This window comes from Epinephelus lanceolatus, chromosome 12 (assembly GCF_041903045.1).
Source record: "Epinephelus lanceolatus isolate andai-2023 chromosome 12, ASM4190304v1, whole genome shotgun sequence".
Classification (NCBI taxonomy): Eukaryota; Metazoa; Chordata; class Actinopteri; order Perciformes; family Serranidae; genus Epinephelus; species Epinephelus lanceolatus.
In genome coordinates, this window is record NC_135745.1 from 45577916 (window position 1) to 45602858 (window position 24943).

At 45.7% G+C, this 24943-nt stretch overlaps 1 long non-coding RNA gene across 1 annotated transcript; it reads right to left on the reverse strand.

Moving 5' to 3' along the window:
- Positions 1–202: 202 nt before the first annotated feature.
- Positions 203–21310, reverse strand: LOC144465024 (uncharacterized). The gene is made up of 3 exons (XR_013492409.1): positions 20893–21310; positions 20685–20792; positions 203–321 (listed from the first exon to the last, which is right to left on the reverse strand). It is a non-coding gene; the product is annotated as an uncharacterized LOC144465024 (long non-coding RNA).
- Positions 21311–24943: the final 3633 nt, after the last annotated feature.

Here is a 24943-nt window from a genome sequence, read left to right on the forward strand (position 1 = left end):
GTCGAGTCTGTCCTCACATCATAGAGTGTGTCGAGTCTGTCCTCACATCACAGAGTGTGTCGAGTCTGTCCTCACATAACAGAGTGAATCTGACTGAGAGCTGAAACCTAGGTTTTTTGTTTTCAGTGGTTCAAAGTTTAAATTATCTGAAATAAACCAGTTTAGTTTAGTTTTTATAAAAATAAAAGCTTCAGTCTCACCTTCGAGTTCCAGTCCATTGATCTGTAGCTTCTCTGATTATTGGTCACACTAAGATGAACTCACACTGCCTCCTGCTGCCCTGCTGTCCCCCGTCTGTCTCCTACAAAGACCCTGCTGACTCTGAGAGAGACGGAAGGACGGGGGGAGGGGGGAGGAGTCAGATTAACCAACAGGGTCGTTAAAGCTACAGTAACTTCAGCAGTTATTTTTTTCTGTCTCTACATCCTGACAAAAGAACATGAGACACATCATGTGTGGAAAAAATCCACAAACAAATGAAACCAACCAATCAGAGCCAGGAGTGTCAGTCACTGCCAACAACAACCAAACAGCTTCCTTTACGTCCACAGAAGAAGAAACTCTGGTGCTCACACACTCATCTGTCCGATCACGCGCTGATGGAGCCATCATGTGACATGAAGTACTTTAAATAGCACTTCATGGCACTGTTGTCATCACAACACTTTATCCCATGTCTGTATGATGTATACTGTTTGTTTGTAAACTGTTTGTCTTAATTACTGGCTCATCTTACGTTTTTTTTTCTAATTGTACATGACCTGCCAAGGGACTAAGGATGTAAATTAGCAGTTCTGCTAACTCTGGCATATTTACATCAGTATCTCATACTGATGTTCATCAATATGCACTGTCCCTTCCAAATAAATGTTTAAATAACTAAAATAAATAAATGTTCATGTGATCATGTGACTTCCTGTGTCAGATCTTCTTCGGACACAACAGACTTCACCTTCAGGTCTAACGGTGTCATGATCTTCTTAGACCCAGTTAAAAGCCTTGCTGCTGCAGTTTGCACAGTCTGAAGGTGATTTACAACCTTTTTGTTAAAACACATAAAAAGTGCATTACAATAATCAATGCGAGATGAAACAAAGGCATGAATAATCATCTCCATTTCAGTTCTTGAAATCATGGACCTCAGTTTTGCGATATTTTCGCAGGTGATAAAAGCAGTTCTTCACCAACTGTTTACAGTGGAGGTCCAAGGACATGTCCTTATCAACAACTCCTAGCTTATGTAAGCTAGGTTGGGCAGAGAGGCCTAACAGGCCTAAATGCTGCTTTATGAGGGGAATGGCATTGTCTGGGACAATAATCAATGTTTCAGTCTTGGCAGAGTTCAGTTGAAGAAGATTGTTATTTTTTTGCCAATTTTTGATGGCAGTCAAGCAGGCAGTTAAATTATCCAATTTGTGCAACTCGCTTGAAAGAGCAGTAGAGCTGAACATCATCAGCATATAGATGATAAGAGACATCGCTGAACTCTCTGATAATCTGGCCAAGAAGGGTCATGTAAAGCAAAAAGAGAATAGGGCCAAGAACTGATCCCTGTGGGACCCCACAGGCACTGTCGTGTCTGATAAAAACTGATTGACATGGACCAAAAAACTCCTGTCAGTCAGATAGGACCTGAACCAATTCAAAACAGTACCAGAAATCCCACGTGTCTCTGAGTCTATTTAGTAAGACTTTATGGTCCACCGTGTCAAATGCTGCGGTGAGATCTAACAGTACCAGGACTGTGTATTGACCAGAGTAATTAAGGCAGTCTCAGTGGAGTGTTTTTTCTGGAAGCCTGATTGGAAGGTGTCAAAGATCGCATTTGCATCAATAAAGGCAGTTAGTTGTTCGGCTACTCCCTTTTCCAGAATTTTAGCCAGAAAAGGGAGCTTTGAGATGGGCCTATAATTTTTCAAATCAACAAGATCCAAGTTTGGTTTCTTTAATTTAGGTTCCACTACTGCCTGTTTAAAGAAAGCTGGGACAACACCGGTTTGGAGACATTGATTAATAATCTCTACAATACAAGGGCCAATAGAGCCAAGAGTTTTAAGTAACAGTGATGTTGGGAGTATATCCAGAGGGCTAGAGGACGGTGTCATGGTGGCAAGGAGAGCACTGATGTCTGACAGTGAGACCAAAGAAAACAAGGACCATTCACACCGGGGAGGCTGAATGGTGCAAGGGTTTGAACCATCTAGAGGAATATTAGCCCTGATGTCATTGACCTTGTTCAACATAAAGCTGGCAAAAACATTACAATCAGTCTTAGAATAGGCGGGGGCCGAGAAAACATAAGGGGATGTAATAGAGCTGATGGTATCAAACAGAAACTTAGGATTTCTCTTATTAAGAGAAATAAGTTGGGCAAAAAAGCAGGTCTTGCAGTTTTTGACATATTATTTAAAGCTAGTCTCAGATCCTTGAGGTACAACCTGTGGACCTCAAGCTTCAAAGCTTTCCACAGCCTCTCTGCCTTGCGGCAGCTTCTCCTATGATTTTGAATCTCTTCATTTATCCAAGGGCAGTGATTCCTAAGAGAGGTGGGTCTAGATTCTATTGGTGCTACTTTATCAAGAACAGACTTACATCGAAAATTAAAACACTGTACCAGTGAATTCACATCATCATCATCATCATCATCGCTGTTTGAAACAGGCTCGGCATCAAACAAGGAAATAAAGTTATCAACAACAGGCTGATTAATAAAACGTCTCTTTCCCTGAGAAATACATGGTGGGTGCTCCTCAACATATGCCATGTCAAAGAAAAAACAGATATGATACAGCTACAGATTTATCTCAGTCTGGTTGATCTACAGGAAGCAGAGCTCCGCACGACGATGTTTGTCTCTCAGTCTGTAACTCTCAGAGACAGTTGGACATCTTGCAACTCGACTGATATTTGCTGTAAAGGTCGAGGATGTGAGTTCACGCTGAGACCTGCTGACTTCAGTCCTCCTTCAGGTTCTCACTCAGGACCACAGAGACAAAGTGTCTCCATCTGTCAGAGCATTTCAAAATATGAATGAAACAGAACTATAATTTGACACTGATGACAGATCAAAGAGAAACTCAGTGACAGTTAATAACATGAAATTCATGCTACACCTGCATCATACACCTGCAACATACACCTGCATCGTACATCTGCACCGTACACCTGCACCATATGTCTGCACCGTACACCTGCAACATACGTCTGCACCGTACACCTGCAACATATGTCTGCACCGTACACCTGCATCATACAGTTGGACGTCCTGCAGCTCGTCTGGTATTTGCTGTAAAGGTCGAGGATGTGAGTTCACGCTGAGACCTGCTGACTTCAGTCCTCCTTCAGGTTCTCACTCAGGACCACAGAGACAAAGTGTCTCCATCTGTCAGAGCATTTCAAAATATGAATAAAACAGAACTATAATTTGACACTGACGACAGATCAAAGAGAAACTCATCGACAGTTAATAACATGACATTCATGCTACACCTGCATCGCACACCTGCACCGTACATCTGCACCGTACACCTGCCCCATAAGTCTGCACCGTACACCTGCACCACACGTCTGCACTTCAGGTCTGCACCGTACGTCTACACTGTACATCTGCACCATACGTCTGCACCATACATCTGCACCGTACACCTTTACCATACGTCTGCACCGTACACCTGCACCACACGTCTGCACTTCACATATGCACCGTACACCTGCACCATATGTCTGCACTTCAGGTCTGCCCCATACGTCTACACCGTACACCTGCACCACACGTTTGCACCGTACGCCTGCACTGTACACCTGCACAATATGTCTGCACTTCAGGTCTGCCCCATACGTCTACACCGTACACCTGCACCACACGTTTGCACCGTACACCTGCACTGTACACCTGCACCACACGTCTGCACTTCAGGTCTGCCCCATACGTCTACACCGTACACCTGCACCACACGTTTGCACCGTATGCCTGCACTGTACACCTGCACAATACATCTGCACCATACACCTGTACCACACGTCTGCACTTCAAGTCTGCCCCATACGTCTACACCATACACCTGCACCACACGTTTGCACCGTACGCCTGCACTGTACACCTGCACAATACGTCTGCACCGTACACCTGCACCATACGTCTGCACTTCAGGTCTGCCCCATACGTCTACACCGTACACCTGCACCACACGTCTGCACCGTATGCCTGCACTGTACACCTGCACAATACGTCTGCACCATACACCTGTACCACACGTCTGCACTTCAAGTCTGCCCCATACGTCTACACCGTACACCTGCACCACACGTCTGCACTTCAAGTCTGCCCCATACGTCTACACTGTACACCTGCACCACACGTCTGCACTTCACGTCTGCCCCATACGTCTACACCATACACCTGCACAATACGTCTGCACTGTACACCTGCACCATATGTCTGCACTTCACATATGCACCACACGCCTGCACTGTACACCTGCACAATACGTCTGCACTGTACGCCTGCACCGTACGTCTGCACTGTACACCTGCACAACACGTCTGCACTGTACGCCTGCACCGTACACCTGCACAACACGTCTACACCGTACACCTGCACCACACGTCTGCACTTCAGGTCTGCCCCATACGTCTGCACCGTACACCTGCACCACACGTCTGCACTTCAGGTCTGCCCCATACACCTGCACCACACGTCTGCACCACACGTCTGCACTTCACATCTGCCCCATACGTCTACACCGTACACCTGCACTACATGTCTGCACCGTACGCCTGCACTGTACACCTGCACAATAGGTCTGCACCGTACACCTGCACCATATGTCTGCACCGCACACCTGCACAACACGTCTGCACTGTACGTCTGCACCGTACACCTGCACCATAAGTCTGCACTGTACGCCTTCCCCGCCACCGGGGGACACCGCCAGGGCAACATGTGTCCCACCTGTCGGTGCCACGTGACTTCCTGTACAGTAGTTCTCTCCTCAGAATAGGTTAGATTAGGTTACTTTATTCATACCCATAGGTAGATTTGTTTTGCAGTGAGTTGACATCCATTCTTCCATACATACAGTACAACATTAACCAAAACAACCAAAAGAGAAAAACATGATAAAGATAACAGATAAAAGGTAAAAGTGCTCCATAGCTACACCAATAAACACACAGATTTCCTAAGACACAAACTTACCAAGATAGAAAATAGCTATTGATCCAGGGATATAATATATATACAGTACAGGCCAAAAGTTTGGACACACCTTCTCATTCAATGCGTTTTCTTTATTTTCATGACTATTTACATTGTAGATTCTCACTGAAGGCATCAAAACTATGAATGAACACATGTGGAGTTATGTACTTAACAAAAAAAGGTGAAATAACTGAAAACATGTTTTATATTCTAGTTTCTTCAAAATAGCCACCCTTTGCTCTGATTACTGCTTTGCACACTCTTGGCATTCTCTCCATGAGCTTCAAGAGGTAGTCACCTGAAATGGTTTTCCAACAGTCTTGAAGGAGTTCCCAGAGGTGTTTAGCACTTGTTGGCCCCTTTGCCTTCACTCTGCGGTCCAGCTCACCCCAAACCATCTGGATTGGGTTCAGGTCTGGTGACTGTGGAGGCCAGGTCATCTGCCGCAGCACTCCATCACTCTCCTTCTTGGTCAAATAGCCCTTACACAGCCTGGAGGTGTGTTTGGGGTCATTGTCCTGTTGAAAAATAAATGATGGTCCAACTAAACGCAAACCGGATGGGATGGCATGTCGCTGCAGGATGCTGTGGTAGCCATGCTGGTTCAGTGTGCCTTCAATTTTGAATAAATCCCCAACAGTGTCACCAGCAAAACACCCCCACACCATCACACCTCCTCCTCCATGCTTCACAGTGGGAACCAGGCATGTGGAATCCATCCGTTCACCTTTTCTGCGTCTCACAAAGACACGGCGGTTGGAACCAAAGATCTCAAATTTGGACTCATCAGACCAAAGCACAGATTTCCACTGGTCTAATGTCCATTCCTTGTGTTTCTTGGCCCAAACAAATCTTTTCTGCTTGTTGCCTCTCCTTAGCAGTGGTTTCCTAGCAGCTATTTGACCATGAAGGCCTGATTGGCGCAGTCTCCTCTTAACAGTTGTTCTAGAGATGGGTCTGCTGCTAGAACTCTGTGTGGCATTCATCTGGTCTCTGAGCTGAGCTGCTGTTAACTTGCCATTTCTGAGGCTGGTGACTCGGATGAACTTATCCTCAGAAGCAGAGGTGACTCTTGGTCTTCCTTTCCTGGGTCGGTCCTCATGTGTGCCAGTTTGGTTGTAGCGCTTGATGGTTTTTGCGACTCCACTTGGGGACACATTGAAAGTTTTTGCAATTTTCCGGACTGACTGACCTTCATTTCTTAAAGTAATGATGGCCACTTGTTTTTCTTTAGTTAGCTGATTGGTTCTTGCCATAATATGAATTTTAACAGTTGTCCAATAGGGCTGTCGGCTGTGTATTAACCTGACTTCTGCACAACACAACTGATGGTCCCAACCCCATTGATAAAGCAAGAAATTCCACTAATTAACCCTGATAAGGCACACCTGTGAAGTGGAAACCATTTCAGGTGACTACCTCTTGAAGCTCATGGAGAGAATGCCAAGAGTGTGCAAAGCAGTAATCAGAGCAAAGGGTGGCTATTTTGAAGAAACTAGAATATAAAACATGTTTTCAGTTATTTCACCTTTTTTTGTTAAGTACATAACTCCACATGTGTTCATTCATAGTTTTGATGCCTTCAGTGAGAATCTACAATGTAAATAGTCATGAAAATAAAGAAAACGCATTGAATGAGAAGGTGTGTCCAAACTTTTGGCCTGTACTGTATATATATATATATATATATAAACTTTCTGTCAGAGGACTGAACAAACAGTTCCAACTGACACACAGACGGACCACAGAGATGAACCAATGCAGTGTTGTCATCAGGTCAAAAGATGCTCTAGTTCTTTAATGAATCCGGGTGATGTCACATCTGACATCACCCCCCCCCCCCCCCACCCCCACCCCCCCGTCCACTTTCCCCCGAGAGTTCAGACTGATGCGTCTCAGGTGTTCTGTGCTCTGAGCGCCTGCAGCTGATCTCAGGTGTTCACAGGAAGTGAATCAACAGCTGGAGGCACACACACAGTGACACACACACACACACACACACACACACACACACACAGACACACACGCACACACACACACACACACACACACACACACACAAACATTCAGCTGCTAAAAACAGGAAGTTGAACTTGTTTTTTATGGAGACAAACTAAAAACAATGATTATTGTTGTTGTTGTTTGTTTAATAAACAGTAAACATTTAGATTCTCTTCATATTAATAAACACAATCATGTTTCAGCCTTCGGCTCCGTTTGGACCACGATGAATGGCCTCGGTCTGATCCTACTAAAGGACGGTCTGTGGCATCTGACAGGAGTTCACAAAGTAGGGTAGAGCACGCACATCCAAAGTATCACAGGTGCAGGACCAACAATCAAACTGCTTGTTTATTGTAATGTTTATTGTAAGGATCAACGTTTCGATCAACATAGATCCTGACGAAGATCTATGTTGATCGAAACGTTGATTGTTCCAATAAACATTTGAGGAGCTATAACAGTGTGTGGACTTCACCTTTTTTAAAAATCTGACAGGAGTTCACTGCAGAGTGACATCATCTGGAGACAGGATGTGCAGTCCCCCCCTGACCTTCACCACGACCATGAGGTCATCATGGAGCCTCTCTGTAGGTGGATGGAAGAGAACAGCTCAGACCCATCAGGGCTTATATGATGATCTGATATCACCATGACGAGCGAATCAATCGTCAGGGGACCATCTCCGAGGTCACATCGATGGACTGGAGACACCTATGAGCCAAAAAGTGCCCATGTCTCGGCAGGTTCATCAGCACAGGGCTGTGGAGAGAAGTCCAGTCTCATAGACAAGTATGAATTCTACTAACACAGGTTGGACATGACACTGACAGAGTCCTGTGACTCATGGGGAGGCCAAACAGCTCGCCACTGGAAGGATGTGGACGCCGTCTGCAGCGCCGCAACAGGAAAACTCAGTGTTTAAACACCAGGACATTCTTGAACAGAAGAAGAGGCCTTGAGGGAGCAGACCATCCTGGCACAAGGTGACCTCGTCTCAGCACCGAGGTCTTGTGGTCGAGGAGGTGCGCTGACATGAGCAAACGATGAGGTGCATAAAGGTCGTCTCTCAAACACAACGAGGACGGTGGAGGGGATGGGAAAAAAGAAAGTTCTCTTGGAAAGACCTGTGAGACGTCGAAGCTTTCATTCATTCTCTGTACTTGTTTTATTAGATCTTAGTGCGGCGTTTGACACAGTCCTGCCCTCGTTGGTCGCAGCCTCTCTGCCAGTTGGTTCGCTTAAAGCAGTCCTGAAGCATGACAACAGCTGTACTGGGCCACACAGTGATGTTCTTGGGCTTTTTGTGTCTAAGCACAGGACGATGAGCAGGAAGCAGCATGATAGAGATGTGGTCAGAGAAGCCCAGATGGGGGCTGGGCACTGCTCTGTATGCCTCCCCTCTGTTGGTGTATACCTGGTCTAGGGTGTTGTTTCCCCTGGTTGCTATGGAGACATGCTCATAGAATTGAGGCAGAGTGTCCGTCAGCTTAGCGTGGTTAAAGTCTCCTGCTACCACAAAAAATGCCCTCGGATGCTTGTTTTGGAACCCACATATGTGGTCATGTAGTTCCCCAAGACCCACGTTAGCGTTAGCACTTGGTGGAACATACACAGTCACAAGGAACACAACAGTAAACACCCATGGCAGATAGTGTGGCCGGCACTTCAGCGTCACGTATTACACTGCCTCGGAACAATGGTTGCTCACGAGAGAACAGTTGGTACACCAGTCCTTATTGATGTACGCACCAAGTCCTCCTCCTCTGGTTTTTCCCGACAGCTGATTGCAGTCGGCTTGGAAGAAGAGTAACCCCTCCATCTGGTAAGCTCGTTCTTAACCTCGTATCACGTGTTATTAGGTACTGTCGCTGGTAACTGAGAAGCCACTGCACTGCTGCGCACTGCCATCACTGCCATCACTGCCATCACTGCCATCACTGCCAATCCCCGCCATCACTGCCATCACTGCCATCACTGCCATCACTGCAATCCTAAGACACTATGTCATCAGGTAAAGAGTCTCTGAGTTGTTTGGGGCCAAGAATATGGGGTCAGATCAGTCTCATAATGAATGAACTCACGCAGGGTTTTTCACAAATGCACATGCTCTGGTTCGCAGTTCTATTTCGGACTCAGTAATGCACACGATCTGGTTCACAAATATAATGTTTTTGCAAACTTTTAATATAAATTCGGAAATGCACATTCTCTGATCACAAATATTATTTTGAGGCACACTTGTAATATAAATTCACAGATCATGTGAATCTGCGTGAGTTCATTCATTATTCATTATGAGACTGATCTGACCCCATACAAGAACAATAACTTCAGTTTTGTCTGAATTTAACATCAGGAAATTGGTGCTCAAGCATCAAACATCTAGGCACCGCTGTGATACGAGTTAACCTGAGAGACAGTGGAGCACAAAGGCTCCGGAGAAGAAGCTGAGTTAGTGACATCCAGAATGGCTGAGTTAGCAAGATGCAGTAATAGAATACGAGAGAGAGAGAGAAGGAGAGAAGGTGCCCGGTGTATTATAGGGGGGTCCTCCGGCAGACTAGGCCTAAGTCAGCCTAACTAGGGGCTGGTACAGGGCAAGCCTGAGCCAGCCCTAACTATAAGCTTTATCAAAGAGGAAAGTCTTAAGTCTAGTCTTAAATGTGGAGACGGTGTCTGCCTCCCGGACCGTAACAGGAAGATGATTCCACAGGAGAGGAGCCTGATAGCTGAAGGCTCTAGCTCCTGATCTACTTTTGGAGACTTTAGGGACCACGAGTAACCCTGCGTTCTCAGAGCGCAGTGTTCTGGTGGGATAATATGGCACTATGAGCTCTCTAAGATATGACGGAGCTTGACCATTTAGAGCTTTATAAGTTAACAGTAGGATTTTAAATTCAATTCTGGATTTTACAGGGAGCCAGTGCAGAGAAGCTAAAACAGGAGAAATATGATCTCGTTTCTTAGTTCCTGTTAGTACACGTGCTGCTGCATTCTGAATTAGCTGCAGAGTTTTTAAGGACTTACTAGAGCTACCTGATAATAGAGAGTTACAGTAATCCAGCCTAGAGGTAACAAAAGCGTGGACCAATTTTTCTGCATCTTTTCGGGTCAGGATAGGCCTAATTTTCGCAATATTACGCAGATGAAAAAATGCAGTCCGTGAGGTTTGTTTTAAATGAGAATTAAAAGACAAATCTTGATCAAATGTTACTCCGAGGTTTCTTACGGTAGTGCTAGAGGCCAGAGCAATGCCATCTAGAGAAACTATGTCATCAGATAAAGAGTCTCTGAGTTGTTTGGGGCCAAGAACAATAACTTCAGTTTTGTCTGAATTTAACATCAGGAAATTGGTGCTCATCCAAGTTTTTATGTCTTTAAGGCAGTTATGGAGTTTAGTTAATTGTGTTGTTAACTGTGTATCATCCGCATAACAATGGAAATTTATAGAGTGATTTCTAATGATGTTACCTAAAGGAAGCATATATAGAGTAAATAGGATTGGTCCGAGCACAGAACCTTGCAGAACTCCAAAACAAACTTTGGTACGTAAGGATGATTCATTATGAACGTCAACAAACTGAAAACGATCAGATAAATAAGATTTAAACCAGCTTAGTGCAGAACCTTTTAGGTCAATTAAGTGATCCAGTCTCTGCAGTAGAATTTGATGGTCAATTGTGTCAAACGCCACACTAAGATCTAATAAAACAAGTACAGAGACGAGTCCTTTGTCTGAAGCAATCAGAAGGTCATTTGTAATTTTAACTAGTGCTGTCTCAGTGCTATGATGCACTCTAAATCCTGACTGAAATTCCTCAAATAAATTATTATCATGGAGAAAATCACACAGCTGGTCTGCAACTACTTTCTCAAGGATCTTTGAAAGAAAGGGAAGATTAGATATTGGTCTATAGTTGGCTAACACCTCTGGATCCAGGGTGGGCTTTTTTAGTAGAGGTTTAATTACAGCTACCTTAAAAGACTGTGGTACATAGCCTGTTAATGAGGATATATTGATCATATCTAATATATGAGTGTTAACTAAAGGAAAGACCTCCTTAAGTAGCCTAGTTGGGATGGGGTCTAAGAGACACGTTGATGATTTAGATGAAGAAATCACTGCTGTCAATTCTTGAAGAGAAATTGGGGAGAAGCAATCTAAATATATATTAGGTTTTACAGCTGTGTTTGAGGTTAGATAGGTACTATCTGAGGACAGGAGGTCATGAATTTTGCCTCTAATAGTCAGAATTTTGTCATTAAAAAAGCTCATAAAATCATTACTGCTAAGGGCTAAAGGAATACAAGGCTCAATAGAGCTGTGACTCTCAGTCAGCCTGGCTACAGTGGTGAAAAGAAACCTGGGGTTGTTCTTATTGTCTTCTATTAATGCTGAGTAATAGTTTGCTCTGGCATTGCGGAGGCCCTTCTTATAAGTTTTGAGACTGTCTGTCCAGATTAAACGAGATTCTTCCAGTTTGGTTAATCGCCAATTCCTTTCAAATTTTCGCGATATTTGTTTTAACTTACGGGTTTGAGAGTTATACCAAGGAGCAAACTTTCTTTGCTTTGTTAACTTCTTTTTAAGAGGAGCTACAGAGTCAAGTGTTGTTCGCAGCGAGCCTACGGCGATATCGACAAAATGATCAATTCGGGAGAGGTTAAAGTCGGCACAGGAAACCTCTGTTACTGAAGGACTTGGTATTGAATTTAACGACGGAGTAATCACCTGAAACCTGTGATCAGCTAACACCTGTGATCACCTGACACCTGTGACTACCTGAGACCAACTGACACCTGTGACCACCTGAGACCAACTGACACCTGTGACCACCTGAAACCTGGGATCACCTGACACCTGAGATCAGCTAACACCTGAGACCACCTGACACCTGTGACTACCTGAGACCTGTAATCACCTGACACCTGTGACCACCTGAGACCACCTGACACCTGTGATCACCTGACACCTTTCTTTGCTTTTTTAACTTCTTTTTAAGAGGAGCTACAGAGTCAAGTGTTGTTCGCAGCGAGCCTACAGCGCTATTGACAAAATGATCAATTCGGGAGAGGTTAAAGTCAGTACAGGAAACCTCTGTTACTGAAGGACTTAGTATTGAATTTAACGATGGAGTAATCTTTTCCTTAAATTTTGCGACAGCACTGTCTGATAAACATCTAGTATAGTAACTGTTGCTGAGTGGTGTGTAATCGAGTAAAAAGAAATCAAAAGTAATCAGATAATGATCTGATAGCGAGGGATTCTGTGGAAAGACTGTTAGGTTATCAATTTTAATTCCATACGTCAGAACTAGATCGAGGGTATGGTTAAAACAGTGAGTGGGTTCATGTACACCCTGACTGAAGCCAATGGAGTCTAATAATGAGATAAACGCGGTAGCCAGGGAGTCATTATCAACGTCGACATGAATGTTAAAATCGCCTACAATAATAACTTTATCTGATTTAAGAACTAAACTGGATAAAAAACTCTGAGAATTCAGAAACAAATTCAGAATACGGGCCAGGAGCACGGTACACTATAACAAATAAAAGTGGCTGCGAGGTTTTCCAGGTCAGATGTAAAAGACTAAGAACGAGGCTTTCAAATGAATTATAATCTAGTTTAGGTTTAGGGCTGATTAACACACTAGAGTTAAAAATGGCTGCAACTCCCCCTCCTCGGCCGCTGCCTCGAGGAATGTGGGTATTATTATGACTGGGAGGAGTGGATTCATTGAGACTGACATATTCATCTTGACACAGCCAGGTTTCAGTGAGACTGAGTAAATCAATATGATTATCTGATATTAATTCGGTACTAACACTGCTTTAGACGATAGAGACCTGATATTTAACAGTCCGCATTTAATTCTCCTGTTTTGTCTTTCTGTCACAGAAGAGGTTTTAATTTTTATGAGGTTGTTATGCACAACTCCTCTTTGTTTAATTTTAGATTTAAATAATTTAGGTGGTCGGGGGACAGACACCGTTTGAACCATGAAAACTATGGCTGGGTAACTGAACTAGAAGCTCAGAGAGGTGTATAGGACTGCGACTCTGAGTCCTGATATCAACTCTGGGTTGTCAGGGATTTAAATTACTAATAAAGTTTGCCAGGTTCCTAGAAATGAGAGCAGCTCCATCCAAAGTGGGGTGAATGCCGTCTCTCCTAATAAGACCAGGTTTTCCCCAGAAAGTTTGCCAATTATTAACGAAACCCACATCGTTTGCTGGACGATATTCACACACCGAGGCAATATTAATTTTAGTGACCTCCGATTGACGTAACTGGGTGTCATTGCCGCCGACGTGAATAACAATCTTACTGAATCTACGTTTAGCTTTAGCCAGCAGTTTTAAATTTGATTCAATGTCGCCCGCTCTGGCCCCAGGGATACATTTGACTATGGCCGCTGGTGTTGTTAACTTCATGTTTCTCAGAATAGAGCTGCCAATAATCAGAGTTTTATCCTCAGCGGGTGTGTCGCTGAGTGGGGAAAAGCGGTTAGAAACGTGAACAGGCTGGTGGTGAGCCGTGGGCTTCAGCTTGGAGCTGTGCTTCTGGCGAACCGTAACCCAACCTCCCGGCTGAACGGGAGTTGCCGGAGGACAGTTAGCAGAGGCTAAGGCTATGCTATGTGGCTCCGCGCCGGCTACAGGGGGCTGGCTAACTACCGCAGCTACTGAATGGTTTTCCATGGTGCGGAGCCGCGCTTCTAATTCACTAAGCCTCGCCTCCAATGCAGCAAATAAGCTACACTTATTACAATTACCACTGTCGCTAAAGGAGGCAGAGGCATAACTGAAGATTTGGCACATCGAGCAAGAAAGAGCAGAGGGAGAAGCCATCGCTAACTGTAAAGCTAATGTAGCTACCAAGACTAGTAACGTGCAAACAACAGCTAAGAGATTAGCGAGAAAGTCGTAGAAAGGAGGAGAGCTATAAGTGCTTAAACAGAACCAGTGTGGGTTAAGACTTGAAGAAGACGTTAAAGCAACGTTAAAGTAACTGAAGTGAGAAAGCAGAAAGCAGGCTAGTAGAATCCACCAGAGCAGTACAGAGACGCTGTCACAGAAACATCAGAAATGACACAACTCGCTTACCGCAATACGTCAGCACGTATTGACACCTGTGACTACCTGAGACCTGTGATCACCTGACACCTGTGACTACCTGAGACCACCTGACACCTGTGACCACCTGAGACCACCTGACACCTGTGAACACCTGACACCTGTGACTACCTGAGGCCTGTAATTACCTGACACCTGTGACCACCTGTGACTACCTGAGACCTGTGATCACCTGACACCTGTGAACACCTGACACCTGTGACTACCTGAGACCTGTAATCACCTGACACCTGTGACCACCTGAGACCACCTGACACCTGTGACCACCTGAGACCACCTGACACCTGTGAACACCTGACACCTGTGACTACCTGAGGCCTGTAATTACCTGACACCTGTGACCACCTGTGACTACCTGAGACCTGTGATCACCTGACACCTGTGAACACCTGACACCTGTGACTACCTGAGACCTGTAATCACCTGACACCTGTGACCACCTGAGACCACCTGACACCTGTGACCACCTGAGACCACCTGACACCTGTGAACACCTGACACCTGTGACTACCTGAGGCCTGTAATTACCTGACACCTGTGACCACCTGAGACCACCTGACACCTGTGACCACCTGACATCTGTGATCACCTGAGACCTGTGATCACCTGACACCTGTGAACACCTGACACCTGTGACCACCTGAGACCTGCAATCACCTGACACCTGAGACCACCTGACGCCTGTGACCACCTGACACCTGTGACCACCTGACACCTGTAATCACCTGAGACCTGTGACCACCCGATACCTGTGACCACCTGACACCTGTGATCACCTGACACCTGTGACCACCTGACACCTGTAATCACCTGAGACCTGTGACCACCTGACACCTGTGATCAACTGATATGTGTGATCACCTGACAGCTGTGATCACCTGATACGTGTGATCGACTGATACGTGTGATCACCTGACACCTGTGATCACCTGAAACCTGTGATCAACTGATACGTGTGATCACCTGACACCTGTGATCGACTGATACGTGTGATCACCTGACACCTGTGATCGACTGATACGTGTGATCACCTGACACCTGTGATCACCTGAAACCTGTGACCACCTGACACCTGTAATCACCTGACACCTGTGACCACCTGAGACCTGTGATCACCTGAAACCTGTGATCAGCTAACACCTGTGATCACCTGACACCTGTGACTACCTAAGACCTGTGATCACCTGAAACCTGTGATCAGCTAACACCTGTGATCACCTGACACCTGTGACTACCTGACACCTGTGATCACCTGACACCTGTGACCACCTGACACCTGTGACCACCTGAGACCACCTGACACCTGTGACCACCTGAAACCTGGGATCACCTGACACCTGTGATCAGCTAACACCTGTGATCATCTGACACCTGTGATCACCTGACACCTGTGACTACCTGACACCTGTAATCACCTGACACCTGTGACCACCTGAGACCACCTGACACCTGTGATCACCTGACACCTGTGACCACCTGACACCTGTAATCACCTGAGACCTGTGACCACCTGACACCTGTGATCACCTGACACCTGTGACCACCTGACACCTGTGATCAACTGATACGTGTGATCACTTGACACCTGTGATCACCTGACACCTGTGATCACCTGACAACTGTGACCACCCTGACCTGTCTGATGAGATTAAACAGAAAAGTAATAGAACGAGTAATGTAACTAATTATTACTGCTGGTAGGGAGTGGGGGGGTTGCATGGGGGTTAGGGCCGAGTAATGAGTAAATTATTATTAATTTTGAAAAGAGTAATGAGTAATCTATTACATTTTTAGAGTAGCGAGCCTGACACTGGTCTTGAAACACACACACACACGTCCTGAACTGTCTGCAGGGAGGATGGAAGCAGCCGTCTGTTTACATGTTCAGCTCGTTTTATAGTGACCTCAGAGACTGAACTCACAGCGAGCACACACACACAAAAACACAAACACACACACACACACACACACACACACACACACACACCTGCAGGCTGAATTAAACCACAGATGTGTCGTCATGTTTTAGGTTCATTACACGTTAACATTTGTCTGGAAACACAAGTTTGTGTGTGTTGATGTTTGTGCTCTATTTAACAGCAGCAGTGAACAATCTGATGTTTCCTGTTCTCATCAACATTTAAAACAATATAGAGAATAAAAGTGTAAGTACTAACGTGTCAGTATTAACATGTCAGTGTTAACATGTGTCAGTATTAACGTGTCAGTGTTAACATGTGTCAGTATTAACGTGTCAGTGTTAACATATGTCAGTGTTGACACGTGTCATTGTTAACATATGTCAGTGTTGACACGTGTCATTGTTAACATATGTCAGTGTTGACACGTGTCGGTTTTAACATATGTTAGTGTTAACATTTGTCAGTGTTAAAATGTCAGTGTTAACATGTGTCAGTACTAACGTGTCAGTGTTAACATGTGTCAGTATTAATGTGTCAGTGTTAATATGTGTCAGTATTAACATGTGTCAGTGTTGACACGTGTCAGTTTTAACATTTGTCAAGGTTAACATGTCAGTGTTAACATTTGTCAGTGTTAAAATGTCAGTATTAACATGTGTCAGTATTAACGTGTTAGTGTTAACATGTGTCATTATTAACGTGTCAGTGTTAACATTTGTCAGTATTAACGTGTCAGTGTTAACATGTGTCAGTGTTAACATATGTCAGTATTAACATGTTAGTGTTAACATTTGTCAGTGTTAACGTGTCAGTATTAACATGTATCAGTATTAACATGTGGTGTCCAGCAAACAATGTGGGTTTTGTTAATAATTGGCAAACTTTCTGGGAAAAACCTGGTCTTATTAGGAGAGACGGCATTCATCCCACTTTGGATGGAGCTGCTCTCATTTCTAGGAACCTGGCAAACTTTATTAGTAATTTAAATCCCTGACAACCCAGAGTTGAGATCAGGACTCAGAGTCGCAGTCCTATACGCCTCTCTGAGCTTCTAGTTCAGTTACCCAGCCATAGTTTTCATAGTTTTATACAAACGATGTCTGTCCCCCGACCACCTAAATTATTTAAATCTAAAATTAAACAAAGAGGAGTTGTGCATAACAACCTCATAAAAATTAAAACCTCTTCTGTGACAGAAAGACAAAACAGGAGAATTAAATGTGGACTGTTAAATATCAGGTCTCTATCGTCTAAAGCAGTGTTAGTAAACGAATTAATATCAGATAATCATACTGATTTACTCAGTCTCACTGAAACCTGGCTGTGTCAAGATGAATATGTCAGTCTCAATGAATCCACTCCTCCCAGTCATAATAATACCCACATTCCTCGAGGCAGCGGCCGAGGAGGGGGAGTTGCAGCCATTTTTAACTCTAGTCTGTTAATCAGCCCTAAACCTAAACTAGACTATAATTCATTTGAAAGCCTCGTTCTTAGTCTTTTACATCTGACCTGGAAAACCTCGCAGCCACTTTTATTTGTTATAGTGTACCGTGCTCCTGGCCCGTATTCTGAATTTGTATCTGAATTCTCAGAGTTTTTATCCAGTTTAGTTCTTAAATCAGATAAAGTTATTATTGTAGGCGATTTTAACATTCATGTCGACGTTGATAATGACTCCCTGGCTACCGCGTTTATCTCATTATTAGACTCCATTGGCTTCAGTCAGAGCGTACATGAACCCACTCATTGTTTTAACCATACCCTCGATCTAGTTCTGACGTATGGAATTAAAATTGATAACCTAACAGTCTTTCCACAGAATCCCTCACTATCGGATCATTATTTGATTACTTTTGATTTCTTTTTACTCGATTACATGCCACTCAGCAACAGTTACTATACTAGATGTTTATCAGATAGTGCTCTCGCAAAATTTAAGGAAATGATTACTCCGTCGTTAAATTCAATACCAAGTCCTTCAGTAACAGAGGTTTCCCGTGCTGACTTTAACCTCTCCTGAATTGATCATCTTGTCGATAGCGCCGTAGGCTCGCTGCGAACAACACTTGACTCTGTAGCTCCTCTTAAAAAGAAGTTAACAAAGCAAAGAAAGTTCGATCCTCGGTATAACTCTCAAACCTGTGAGTTAAAACAAATATCGCGAAAATTTGAAAGGAATTGGCGATTAACCAAACTGGAAGAATCTCGTTTAATCTGGGCAGACAGTCTTAAAACTTATAAGAGGGGCCTCCGCAATGCCAGAGCAAACTATTACTCAGCATTAATAGAAGAAAACAAGAATAACCCCAGGTTTCTTTTCAGCACTGTAGCCAGGCTGACTGAGAGTCAAAGCTCTATTGAGCCTTGTATTCCTTTAGCCTGTTGTTTCTTAAATAGCGATGATGTGAAGGTGATGAAGAAGTCTCCGATGACACCATCTTGCTTGCATAAAAAAAGGTTTATTACAAGAAGTACAGCATCTATCAAACATCTAGAATGCTTGGAGAGGTTCGAAACCAATGTGAACTGCTCTGAAAAACAGCCCCAAATACCCTGCTTATATAGACCTGGTGGTGTTTGTGAAATGTGAGACAAAGTCAAACAGATGACAAAGAGACATTCTTGTTGGATTTTTCCAACCCTACACCTATGCTATAAATATCTTCTTTGACCCTGACCATATTTGTTTTTGACCCTGAGCCCCTTACTGGTCATCTGTTGCAAACCTTCAGAGTGAATGATAATACACTACAAGCCCTTAGCAGTAATGATTTTATGAGCTTTTTTAATGACAAAATTCTAACTATTAGAGGCAAAATTCATGACCTCCTGTCCTCAGATAGTACCTCAACTCAAACACAGCTGTAAGACCTAATATATATTTAGATTGCTTCTCCCCAATTTCTCTTCAAGAATTGACCGCAGTGATTTCTTCATCTAAATCATCAACGTGTCTCTTAGACCCCATCCCAACTAGGCTACTTAAGGAGGTCTTTCCTTTAGTTAACACTCATATATTAGATATGATCAGTATATCCTTATTAACAGGCTATGTACCACAGTCTTTTAAGGTAGCTATAATTAAACCTCTCCTAAAACAGCCCACCCTGGATCCAGAGGTGTTAGCCAACTATAGACCAATATCTAATCTTCCCTTTCTTTCAAAGATCCTTGAGAAAGTAGTCACAGACCAGCTGTGTGATTTTCTCCATGATAATAATTTATTTGAGGAATTTCAGTCAGGATTTAGAGTGCATCATGGCACTGAGACAGCACTAGTTAAAATTACAAATGACCTTCTGATTGCTTCAGACAAAGGACTTGTCTCTGTACTTGTTTTATTAGATCTTAGTGCGGCGTTTGACACAATTGACCATCAAATTCTGCTACAGAGACTGGATCACTTAATTGGCCTAAAAGGTTCTGCACTAAGCTGGTTTAAATATTATTTATCTGATCGTTTTCTGTTTGTTGACGTTCATAATGAATCATCCTTACGTACCAAAGTTTGTTTTGGAGTTCCGCAAGGTTCTGTGCTCGGACCAATCCTATTTACTCTATATAGGCTTCCTTTAGGTAACATCATTAGAAATCACTCTGTAAATGTCCATTGTTATGCAGATGATACACAGTTGTATTTATCGATGAAGCCAGAAGAAAGTAATCAATTAACTAAACTCCATAACTGCCTTAAAGACATAAAAAGCTGGATGAGCACCAATTTTCTGATGTTAAATTCAGACAAAACTGAAGTTATTGTTCTTGGCCCCAAACAACTCAGAGACTCTTTATCTGATGACATAGTTTCTCTAGATGGCATTGCTCTGGCCTCTAGCACTACCGTAAGAAACCTCGGAGTAACATTTGATCAAGATTTGTCTTTTAATTCTCATTTAAAACAAATCTCACGGACTGCATTTTTTCATCTGCATAATATTGTGAAAATTAGGCCTATCCTGACCCGAAAAGATGCAGTATTTAGAGATGATTCATCATGAACATGAACAAACTGAAAACGATCAGATAAGTAGGAATTAAACCAACTTAGTGCCGAACCTTTTAGGCCAATTAAATGTTCCAGTCTCTGTACAGCGTGATGGTATACAGCAGTCGTCACAGAAGCTGATGTATGCTGAAAACATCCCAGTCAGTAGTGTCCAAACACGCCTGGAGATCCTCCACAGCATCACTGCTCCACTTCTTAGATGACCTCACAACAGGTTTACAGAGCTTTAAGCCTTAACTGCCTGTATGAGGGAATCAGGTGCACGGTGGCGTGGTCAGAGTGGCACAGTGCAGTGAGGGGGACGGGGTGATAGGCTTTGTTAACAGTTGTGTAACAGTGATCCAGGATATTCTTCTCTCTGGTCAGACATTTTATAAACTGTATTTGGGGGGTTCATGTGTGAGGTTACCTTTGTTAAGGTCGCCAAGGACAATAACTAAGGAGTCTGGGTAAGCCCGCTCCACACACAGTATCTGGTCGGCGAGTGTGCGCTGTAGCCCACGTCCTGCACGTATGTCTGCGGTGGAATGTAAACACCAACCAGAATAAATGAAGCAAACTCACGGGGGGAGTAAAAAGGTTTGTGTAAAGTGTAGTGTAAAAACAGATACCTCCACCTTTAGTTTTGCCGGAGAGTTCCGTGTTACGATCTGCTCTGAAGAGTTGGAAGCCTGCCAGCTGCAGTGCAGAATCCGGTATTGATCCACACAGCCACGTCTCTGTGAAGCACAAAACTGCAGATGTAGAAAAGTCTCCATTTTTCACCTTCAGTAACTGAAGTTCATCCAGTTTGTTGGTCAGCAAATACACGGAGAGACAGCGAGATCCTCCCAGTGACATTGGCAGGTAGTGGCACCGCAGTGGCAATCTGTGGCAACCTGTGGCATCTCCTGGCACCCGCTCGGCAGTTCAGAAACGCCTCCCTTGACTCCCTGCCAATAAGGGCGGGGCCACATTTCCTGGGAAAACCCATTGGTCCGTGTTGTTATTACGGCAGTCACTCTGCTTTCAACTTCCGTCATGGAGTCATGATGAATACAAAATAAAAATTAAGGGAAAAATCAGCTACTTCTTTACACATTTTAATGTACAAAGTTTTGCACAATTTCTCTTTGTTTTGCACTTCTTAATATTATCTAAATATATATTAATATCTGTTCCATAGCGTAAATGTGAATGTAAAATACTGTACATATTGTACTATTCTTATTCTTATATTTAATATTTTATATTTCCCTGTGTTTATATTATTCTTATTTTCCATATCTCCTTGGTTGTATTACTTGTTTTACATGTCTCATATGAAATACAATTATGAAAATATCTTAACATAACAGTTGCTACGCAGTGCCAAAGCCTGCCACAATTCACAGGTTGTCTTTGCAACAGCTGGACTGACAGAATGTAACGATAACATAAAGGGTTCTATTAACACAAGCTATATTACAATATCTAATATAAAGTACAATTATGAAAATATCTTAATATAACACTTGCTACGCAGTTCCACAGCCTGCCACAACCTGCCACAGCCTGCCGCAGATTGCCACATCATGCCACAACCTGCCACAGCCTGCCACAGCTTGCCACATAATGCCACAACCTGCCACAGCCTGCCATAACCTGCCACAGCCTGCCACAGCCCGCCACAGACTGCCACATCATGCCACAGCCTGCCACATCATGCAACAACCTGCCACAGCCTGCCATAACCTGCCACATCATGCCACAGCCTGCCACAACCTGCCACAGCCTGCCACAGCCTGCCACAACCTGCCACAGCCTGCTACAGACTGCCACAGCCTGCCACAGCCTGCCACAACCTGCCACAGCCTGCCACATCATGCCACAACCTGCTACAACCTGCCACATCATGCCACATCATGCCACAGACTGCCACAGCCTGCCAAAACCTGCCACAGCCTGCCACAACCTGCCACATCATGCCACAACCTGCCACAGCCTGCTACAACCTGCCACAGCCTATCACAACCTGCCACAGCCTGCCACAACTTGCCACAGCCTGCCACAGCCTGCCACAACCTGCCACATCATGCCACAGCCTGCCACAGCCTGCCACAACCTGCCACAACCTGCCACAGCATGCCACAGCCTGCCACAACCTGCCACAACCTACCACAGCCTGCCACATCATGCCACAACCTGCAACAGCCTGCCACAATCTGCCACAACCTGCCACAGCCTGCTACAGACTGCCACAGCCTGCCACAGCCTGCCACATCATGCCACAGCCTGCTACAACCTGCCACAGCCTGCCAAAACCTGCCACAGCCTGCCACAGCCTGCCACATCATGCCACAACCTGCCACAGCCTGCCAAAACTTGCCACAGCCTGCCACAACCTGCCACATCATGCCACAACCTGCCACAGCCTGCTACAACTTGCCACAGAGTGCCACAGCCTGCCACAGCCTGCCACAACCTGCCACAGCATGCCACAGCCTGCCACAACCTGCCACATCATGCCACAGCCTGCCACAGCCTGCCACAACCTGCCACAACCTGCCACAGCATGCCACAGCCTGTCACAACCTGCCACATCATGCCACAACCTGACAAAACCTGCCACAACTTGCCACAGCCTGCCACAACCTGCCACATCATGCCACAGCCTGCCACAACCTTCCACATCATACCACAACCTGACACAACCTGCCACAGCCTGCCACAACCTGCCACATCATGCCACAGCCTGCCACAACCTGCAACATCATGCCACAACCTGCCACAGCCTGCCACAGCCCGCCACAGACTGCCACATCATGCCACAATCTGCCACAACCTGCCACAGACTGCCACAGCCTGCCACAACCTGCCACATCATGCCACAACTTGCCACAGCCTGCCACAGCCTGCCACATCATGCCATAACCTGCCACAACCTGCCACATCATGCCACAACCTGCCACAGCCTGCCACAACCTGCCACAACCTGCCACAGCCTGCTACAACCTGCCACAGACTGCCAAAACCTGCCACAGCCTGTCACAACCTGCCACATCATGCCACAGCCTGCCACAACTTGCCACAGCATGCCACAGCCTGCCACAACCTGCCACATCATGCCACAGCCTGCCACAGCCTGCCACAACCTGCCACAGCCTGCCACAGCCTGCCACATCATGCCACAACCTGCCAAAACCTGCCACAACTTGCCACAGCCTGCCACAACCTGCCACATCATGCCACAGCCTGCCACAACCTACCACATCATACCACAACCTGACACAACCTGCCACAGCCTGCCACAGCCTGCCACATCATGCCACAGCCTGCCACAACCTGCCACAGCCTGCCATAACCTGTCACATCATGCCACAACCTGCCACAGCCTGCTACAGACTGCCACAGCCTGCCACAGCCTGCCACATCATGCCACAGCCTGCTACAACCTGCCACAGCCTGCCAAAACCTGCCACAGCCTGCCACAACCTGCCACATCATGCCACAACCTGCCACAGCCTGCTACAACCTGCCACAGACTGCCAAAACCTGCCACAGCCTGTCACAACCTGCCACAGCCTGCCACAACTTGCCACAGACTGCCACAGCCTGCCACAACCTGCCACATCATGCCACAGCCTGCCACAAACTGCCACAACATGCCACAGCATGTCACAGCCTGCCACAACCTGCCACAGCCTGCCACATCATGCAACACCCTGCAACAGCCTGCCACAATCTGCCACAGCCTGCTACAGACTGCCACAGCCTGCCACATCATGCCACAGCCTGCTACAACCTGCCACATCATGCCACATCATGCCACAGACTGCCACAGCCTGCCACAACCTGCCACAGCCTGCCACAACCTGCCACAGACTGCCACATCATGCCACAGCCTGCCACAGCCTGCCACATCATGCCACAACCTGCCACAGCCTGCCACATCATGCCACAGCCTGCCACATCATGCCACAGCCTGCTACAACCTGCCACAGCCTGCCAAAACTTGCCACAGCCTGCCACAACCTGCCACATCATGCCACAACCTGCCACAGCCTGCTACAACCTGCCACAGACTGCCAAAACCTGCCACAGCCTGTCACAACCTGCCACAGCCTGCCTCAACTTGCCACAGACTGCCACAGCCTGCCACAGCCTGCCACAACCTGCCACAACCTGCCACATCATGCCACAGCCTGCCACAACTTGCCACAGCATGCCACAGCCTGCCACAACCTGCCACATCATGCCACAGCCTGCCACAACCTGCCACAACCTGCCACAGCATGCCACAGCCTGCCACAACCTGCCACATCCTGCCACAACCTGCCAAAACCTGCCACAACTTGCCACAGCCTGCCACAACCTGCCACATCATGCCACAGCCTGCCACAACCTACCACATCATACCACAACCTGCCACAGCCTGCCACAGCCTGCCACATCATGCCACAGCCTGCCACAACCTGCCACAGCCTGCCATAACCTGCCACATCATGCCACAGCCTGCCACAGCCTGCCACAGCCCGCCACAGACTGCCACATCATGCCACAATCTGCCACAGCCTGCCACAGACTGCCACAGCCTGCCACATCATGCCACAGCCTGCCACAGCCTGCCACATCATGCCACAGCCTGCTACAACCTGCCACATTCTGCCAAAACCTGCCACAGCCTGCCACAACCTGCCACATCATGCC